Genomic DNA, 8,517 nt, shown 5'->3' on the forward strand with positions numbered 1-8,517 from the left:
ATTAAAAATGATGCATTGGAATTGGAGGCAGTTCAATAAAGATTCACTGGGCTGATTCCTATCACAAAGGGGTTGACTTGCCAAAAATAGCTACACAAGTCAGATATTTATTCATTAGAGTTTAGAAGAGTGAGGCATGTTCCTATTGGAACATTCAACATTCTGGAGAGGCTGGGAGGATAGAATATTGAGGAGTGGGACAAGTCTTGAATTAGGGGACTTGGTTACAGACTAAGGGGACATGCATTTAAATCTGCGATGCAATGGAATTTCTCCTTCTGGAGATTAATTAATTTTAAAAAAATCAATGAGGTCATGACATATTTGCAACCTAACTCCAGCAACATGCTTTTGCCTGGTATCCCTTAATTTATTTGACCGATAAAAAAACCTCAATTTCAGATTTCAGTTTAATAATTGACGTGGTATCAACTGCTGCTAGTGAAACCCTATTCCAAACTTCTGTCATGCCTGTGTGTCTTTAAATCATATATTTTAATGTAATCTTAACACTTGAATACTAAGGTTACTGATTACAACACTGTGCCTTTCATGAAACTCTTCAGCAGAAAGCATGCAGGCATTTGTCACTATCAGGTTCATAGCTCCTTGAAAGTAGAGTCGCACATAGATAGGATAGCAAAGAAGGTGTTTGCTATGCTTTCCTTTATTGGTCAGAGCATTGAGTACAGGATAAAAACAATGACTGCAGATGCTGAAAATCAAATACTGGATTAGTGGTGCTGGAAGAGCACAGCAGTTCAGGCAGCATCCAACGAGCAGCGAAATCAACGTTTCGGGCAAAAGCCCTTCATCAGGAATAAAGGCCCGAAACGTTGATTTCATTGAGTACAGGAGTTTGAACTGTACAAGATGTTGTGGCTGTACAAGATGTTGGTTTGGCCACTTTTGAAATATTGTGTGCAATTCTGATCTCCTTCCTATTGGAAAGATGTTTTGAAACTTGCAAGAGTTCAGAAAAGATTGACTAGTATGTGCCAGAGTTGGAGGATTTGAGCTATAGGGAGAGGCTGAATAGACTGGGGCTGTTTTCCCTGGAGCATTGAAGGCTGAGGGGTGACCTTATAGAGGTTTATAAAATCATGAGGGACACGGATAAGGTAAATAGACAAAGTCTTTTCCCTGGGGTGGGGGAGTTGAGAACTAGAGGGCACAGGTTTAGGGTGAGAGGGGAAATATATAAAAGAGACCTAAGGGGCAACTTTTCCACGCAGAGCTTGATGCGTGTATGGATTGAGCTGCCAGAGGAAGTGTTGGAGACTGGTACAAGTGCACTTAAAAGGCATCAGGATTGGTATATGAATAGGAAGGGTTTAGGTGGATATGGGCCAAGTTCTGGTAAATGAGTCTCGATTAGGTTGGATATCTGGTCGGCATGGACGAGTTGGACTGAAGGATGCTGTGCATCCCTATGACTCTATGAATATTTGGAAGTTTGTGCCCGAAACATCGACTCTTCTGCTCCTCAATGCTGTCTGACCTGCTTTTTCCAGCATCACACTTTTCAAATCTGACTCTCCAGCACCTGCAGTCCTTACTTTCTCTTAGAAGTCTTTACAGCAGAGAATTGTGGAGGCTAGATCACTGAAAGTATTTAAAGAAATGGTAGATAGATGTTTGAAACACCATGGCATTGAAGGTTATGATGAACTGACATTAAAGCAGCATTGAGGCCTGGGGTGGATCCACGATGATCTTATTGAATGGTGAGGCCAGTTTGAGGGGCCAAATTGCCTACTCCTGCTCCTATGTCTTACATTTAGAGCAGCAAGTACATAAGTGCAGCAGGCATGCTTAAGATTGCTATCTGTCAGTTTAGTATTGCCATCATATATGTGTTTGAATCTTGTTCAGTGAACATCTACAAGAGCTTGCCAGAAACAATAGCCCACCTACGCTTAAAAATGAAGTGTCAACCTGTTAAAGCCACAATGCAAAATGCATTGCACGCTAGACAGTGAACACAATGCAATTGACAGAGTTAAATGATCCCACAAACCCAGGTTCAATCAAAGCAGTGGTGAATAGTTACGGATGATTAAGCGGTTAATGGAGTAGAGTTACATACTCCATAATGGCAGAGCTCAGCATTAACGCAAAACACAATGTAAAGCCTTTTTATCAACTTCAGCCACCATAATGGGAGCCAGTGGTTTTGTGGTAGTGTCCTGAACTATTAATTCAGAGACCCAGGCTAATGGTCTGAGGATGTGGTTTTGAATCCCATCAGGGCAGTTGGTGAAATTTAAATTCAATCAATAAATCTGGATTCTTAAAAACTAGTTTTACATCATAAGAAAAAAACTAGTTTTATATCATAAGAGAAAAACTATCTGATTCTTTAATGCCCTATAGGAAAGGAAGTCTGTGAGCTTTACCTGCTTTGGTGAAGATATACATAAAAAGCTAAATTCCAGAGATAAAGTGAGGGTGACTATTCTTAAGGTCAAGGTCACAAAAATATAAAATTTGCAAAATTGAAAATCACAAAATATAAAATTTGCAATTCCTCCCAATGAATGATAGTCATCCTTGCATAAATATAGCAAGTTCTTGACAACATTAAGGCTTGGGCTGCTAAGTGGCATTTAATATTCTCAACACACAGGTACAAGGCATAACCATCCACATCCCAACTATCAATTTCCTAGCTGTCACCATTGGTCAGAAACTTAAGTGGCCTAATCTCATAAATGCTGGAACAAGAATCGATGAGAAGCTGAGTATTCTGTGCTAAATGACTCACCTCCTTACCCCTCCCACTTCAATAAACACAAGCTAGGAGTGTGATAGAATATCTTTCACTTGCCTGGATGAGTGCTGCTGCACTCAAGGAACTCATTCCATCCTTTCTGACTGGTGCCCCAGCATCAGCTTAGACGTTCATTCCCTCCACTATAGCTATAACATTGCTCTGGTGTGTAACATCTACAAGATGTACTGTTGTAACTTAGTAAGGCTTCTTCAACAGCATCTTCCAAACCCATGATGCCTGCCACCTAGAAGGACAAGGGCAACAGACAGTTGTTACATCACTCTGGCTGTGTCAAAAGCCTGAATGTTCTAACACTGGACATGTGCCTTTCCCACTTGGACTGGTTGGTTCAAGTGATGACTCAGCTCAACTTTCACAAGGGATAGACAGTGTGAAGATTGACAGTCATCCTTGATAGTGGTCCCACATCCCGTGAATGACTGAAAAAGGACAATGCTAACAAAAAGTCAATCGCAAATGGATGCATCTGCTCATGTGTCAGGAAGTGGACAGCCATTGCAGCAGTGTTTACACTATCAGTAGTTGAAGGGCAATTTTATTATCTAGCACAGAAGTCAATAGACCAGTTTAATTCCAAAAGCTCTTATTGACATTTCACCTACATTTACCGCTAAGGGAGTGCAAATCTTGTCTCTTTTTATTTTAACATCTTCCAATGTATGGTACACTCTCAAGTAAATAGAGATCAAAAGACTGATATCAGTGATGTTTGATTTCAGTAGATGATTACATTGATGAATGCATACTGGGAACTAAGCCATCCATGCGTAGAAGTGACTATTAATGCATCAAGTGAATGGAATTCTTAGCTGAAGGTATTGTAAGCAGAAGACTGATGTACAATATTTACTGCATATAGATGTATTTCAGTGGGGATACTTTCTTTCTTATCAGTATGACCTTGACTGTTTGTGGACCTCCTTTCCTTTTATATACCAGGTGCCCTGTTGTTAGATTACGTTAGCATTAGTACCCCATTTTGAGATTTTGTCTCTTTAGTTTGTGATAGAAGAGCTTTAAACTGCTTTTGAACATGGGCTATTAATGTTAAGTGTATTTACTCAGTTAAAACATACCAATTTGATAAGTTATTCAGATATGAATGGAAGCTATTTTCTCCAAAGATTGTGAAAAACAAGCAATTCATTAGCAATTAATATTCAAATTCTCAATAGCAATTGGTTTGTGTAGGTCCTCTTCTTTGGTACTGTGCTAGAGAGACATATACAAAAAATAAACTGAGACACAGGTAGTCAATCAAATTTGGAACCAGAAAGCTGTAGGAATAAACTTTTGACCAGGTTCACATGCAAAATGCAGGAATTATTTGTTTCAGTCAAGAATATTGACTGGCTGAAGTGAGGTCCATCATAAGGTAAGTAGTGGGGATGTTCGCTAATGATTGCACAATGTTCAGCACCACAGATACTGAAGCAGTGTATATTCAAATACAGCAAGATCTGGACAATTTCCCATTTTGGGCTTACAAGTGGCAAGTATCATTCGTGCCCACACAAATGCCAGGTAATGACGATCTCCAGTAAGAGACAATCTAACCATTACCCCTTGACCATCACTGAATCCCAGCTATAAACATCCTAGGCGTTACCATTGACCAGAAACTCAACTGGACTTATCACATGAACACAGTGGCTAGAGCAGTTCAGGGGCTAGGAATATTCTGGTGACTAACTCAGCTCCTGACTTCCCAAAGACTGTCCATCATCTACAAGGCACAAGTCAAGAGTGTGATGGAATACTCCTCACTCGTCTGGATGGGTGCAGCTCCAACAACACTCGAAAAATCTTGACACTACCCAGGACAAAGCAACCCATTTGACTGGCACGTCATCCACAAGCATCCACTCTGTCTACCACTGACACTCAGTAGCAGCAGTGTGTACTATCTTAGCGTTGTACTGTAGAAATTCATCAAAGATCCTTGGGCAGCACCTTTCAAAACCACAATCACTTCCATCTAGAAGGACAAGAGCAATAGATATATGGGAACACAACTACCTGCAAGTTCCCCTTCAAATCAAACATCATTCTGACTTGGAAATATTCCTTCACTGCCTCTGGGTCAAAATTCTGGAATTCCCTCCCTAAAAGCATTATGGGTCAAATTACAGCACATGGACTACAGCTGTACAAGAATGCAGTTCACCACCACGTTCTCAAAGGCAACTAGGGATGGGCAATAAATGCCCGCCAGCCAGTGATACCCCACATGTGAATAAATAAAAGTGTCATAATGTTTTAATTACTTTGTGCAATTGCACAATTGAACTATTTGTTAGTCTACTAAATTAATCTACTCATATTTTATGTTCATTTGCTACAAAATAAAATGTCTTCATAATTTGTATATTGTCTTGTTTCATTAAGTTTTCTCTCAGCACACCCTTAAAGAAATGGAAGAAAAGCCCACAAAAAGTTTGACCATCCAGTTAAGATTGGAGAGTTGTTACTGTGTTGGTTTATGCTATTGTATCCTTAGACATGAGAAGTGTGGGGACAACTCATATTGAAGGAACTCACAGAGTTTTGAAAGTGGCTATCATCTCTGAGTGCAAGGAAATGTTTAACACATGACCCTAAATTTACAACAACTTCATTATAAGAAACTGCAACATTGGCTTGAAGTGCTCTTCAATATGGCTACAGTGTGTTTGATAACAATCTTAACTGTTGCTAAGTGTCATGGTTTCACTATTCAGCTGTAATTTATGGCTGGTCCAGTCTCACCTGGTCTGTATTCTCCCTCAAATAGTCTAGGCAATGATGAATATTTTAAAATCATGTTAGTGTTAGTTTGGCTTGGAAACTATTCTTGCAACAGGTCAATGTTTCTGGTCAATGACTAATTGATCATTGATGGAGTAGAGCTCCTTGTATTTCAAGAAGATCAAGGGATTATACTTTGAAGAACAAACAAGTAATTGCTTGGTGCTTTGTGAGTCCTATGACAGGAAACTTTGCAAAGTCTGCCAATTTTCTATGGAGAAAATGAAGAAGGAGTTTGCTCTGTTTTACAATGCATTAGGAACTCTCTCTGAATCTGCGTACTGCAACTATTACAGAATACAGTATTGGAATGAGTCGGAAGAATGACCAACATAAGAATGGAAGAGCGAGGAGCATGAGTATGGAATTTGGCCCCTTGAGCCATCTCTGCAATTTAATGCGATGCTGGTGGATAAGTTTTGTTTTGTTTTTGTTTCTGTTCGCCAGCTTTCACTTTCACTTTGTTGGATGAAAAAACATAGAAGAGGATAAACAGCTTATCCAGGTTCAGGGATGCGGTAAATTTGACTGCCTTGACATCACTCTCCCTTTGGCTGAAGATGTCTGCAGACCAGAACCTGATCATTGGCAACCTAGTGAGGCAGAACTTGTTGCAGATTTCCTCAGAAGTTTCCAGGTAGGGAATCCTTATTTTCTGGAAGATTTCAGTCAGGTAGATAAAGTTGAGCTGTAATCTGATATTCTGATGGTTAAGTGGATCAAATAAGTTAAAAATCACACAACATCAGGTTAGAGCCCAACAGGTTTATTTGGAAATACAAGCTTTCAAAGTGCTGCTCCTTTGTCAGCTACCTGACAAGGGAACAGTGCTCTGAAAGTTTATACTTCCATATAAACCTGTTGGACTAAAACCTGGTGTTGTGTGATTTTTAACTTTGGCCACCCCAGTCCAACACTGGCACCTCCATATCATAGATCAATGAAAGTAATACAGTTGCAGTCTATGCTGGAAAATAGTGGCGGATTTTTGTTTAATTGAAGGCTAACAAACTTCTTTATGAACAAACCATAGCAGCTTGACATGTGTCCCGTGGGTCTGCTTGAAATTTTTACTTTGCAGAAAATATTAGATGTAATTTCAATTATTAATAAGTTTCTTCTGTCAATTTCCTCAATCCCAACTGTAAATTATTGCTTTGGAAGTTAACAAAGTGGTCCACTATCTCCTGGTAAGGTTAAAAATCACACAACACCAGGTTATAGTCCAACAGGTTTAATTGGAAGCAGACTAGCTTTCGGAGCGACGCTCCTTCATCAGGTGATGGTGGCTCTGAAAGCTAGTGTGCTTCCAATTAAACCTGTTGGACTATAACCTGGTGTTGTGTGATCTTTAACTTTGTACACCCCAGTCCAACACCAGCATCTCCAAATCTGGTCAGGTAGCAGTGAAGCTAATATTTCTTACTATTGTTTATACAAAAATGCTACAGCAAACTCAGATGAAGACAGATTAAACATAGAAAACCAAGCTTTTTTTGATAAGTTTAGTAAATCTCTCCACCATTAGCATTTTTAAAAGTCAGTCTTTGTTCTATGTCTCATTTCTGAAATGCTTTGAATGGGATGAAATTGCTGACTAGATGCAAGCTGCATGCATCGAAACTGTCAACTTTTGTCAATTTTAATCTAACTAATATTTTAACAATGTCAACTTTGGTGCTGAAAATGTGGAGTCTCATTCCTTCAGGATTTAATTGCTGTTGAAGTTTAAAAAATAAAATTAACTTTTTTCCATCCCTTCCATCTCTTATCTCTTCCTCTTTTCCCAGTTATGCTTTACTTCTCATTCTGTATCCGATTAGGCATTGAATTTGCCCACTCACTATGTCCTACTCAGTTGCTCTGCTGTTTATTTGATAATACTACACTCCGGCTGGCTCAGGAGACAAACTGTATGACTTGTTCTCTCAAATCCCAGGTGTCTCATTCCCTTCACCATACCGTTACCAGCTTCCATTTGCAGCAGGTTGCTATGGAAGAATATTATACACACAACATATATAAAGTGTAACTAATAGTAGGCACTGTTAGATGTCTTGCTGCAACAATTTATGACCCACTGTCTTTTCTTTCGCCTTTTGAAAATTTGGAACCACCCGTACTGCTATCATTTGCAGAAAAGTTCATACACTGACTGTTTTCTAAATTTATTGTAATCTGCAGGACTCAAAACTGGCAGCTTAGGCAATGAAAAGATCAGCAGTCAGCATGATATGAAGACAATCAAACTGTTATTCTTTTATCTCACTTGCTTTCTTGTGTTGCAGGATACATTACAAACATGGGTCGAATTTATCCCCAGTATGAGGTTTGTTTCTGAGTCTGACGGCAGGCCATTAAAGGCCCAACGTTGACTAAGAAAGGAGTTTCCCTGTGCTCAGCATGTTTCATGTAATGTTGATTTACATCAATTGAAAAATAGGCAGAGAAAGATTGCAATGGTGATCGAGAAAGAAACTGCTGTCATAAAAGATATTGAGATGCAAGCCTATAGGTTCTGTTTCTGAACTGCGAGGAATGCTAAAGGTAATGATAATGGTAATAATGATGATGCTCAGACAGACCTTGGCAATGTTATCAGTAATTAGCTGATTTTCTACTGTTACTTGTGTGCAGCTCACTCCCTGAAACCTTGGTCAGAAATGTATGCATTGTGTACTGCCTTCTACGGGAACCGTTTATATCAGTTTAGGTAAGCAGAAAGCTTTATTAGTTGTGAATTAAAAACCATCGCTTCAATATAATTTTATTGACCTTTATTGGCTGACACAGCAAGCAAAAACAACAAGGCAAAAATATGCAGAAAATGAAAGCAATCATCCCCAGAAACACCAACCACTAATAGGTGACAGGGTGAAACCTTCACCCTTCATTATATTTGATTACCAACAGCACTAATGTGCGTACCTTTG

Source organism: Chiloscyllium punctatum, chromosome 38, assembly GCF_047496795.1.
Source record: "Chiloscyllium punctatum isolate Juve2018m chromosome 38, sChiPun1.3, whole genome shotgun sequence".
NCBI lineage: Eukaryota > Metazoa > Chordata > Chondrichthyes > Orectolobiformes > Hemiscylliidae > Chiloscyllium > Chiloscyllium punctatum.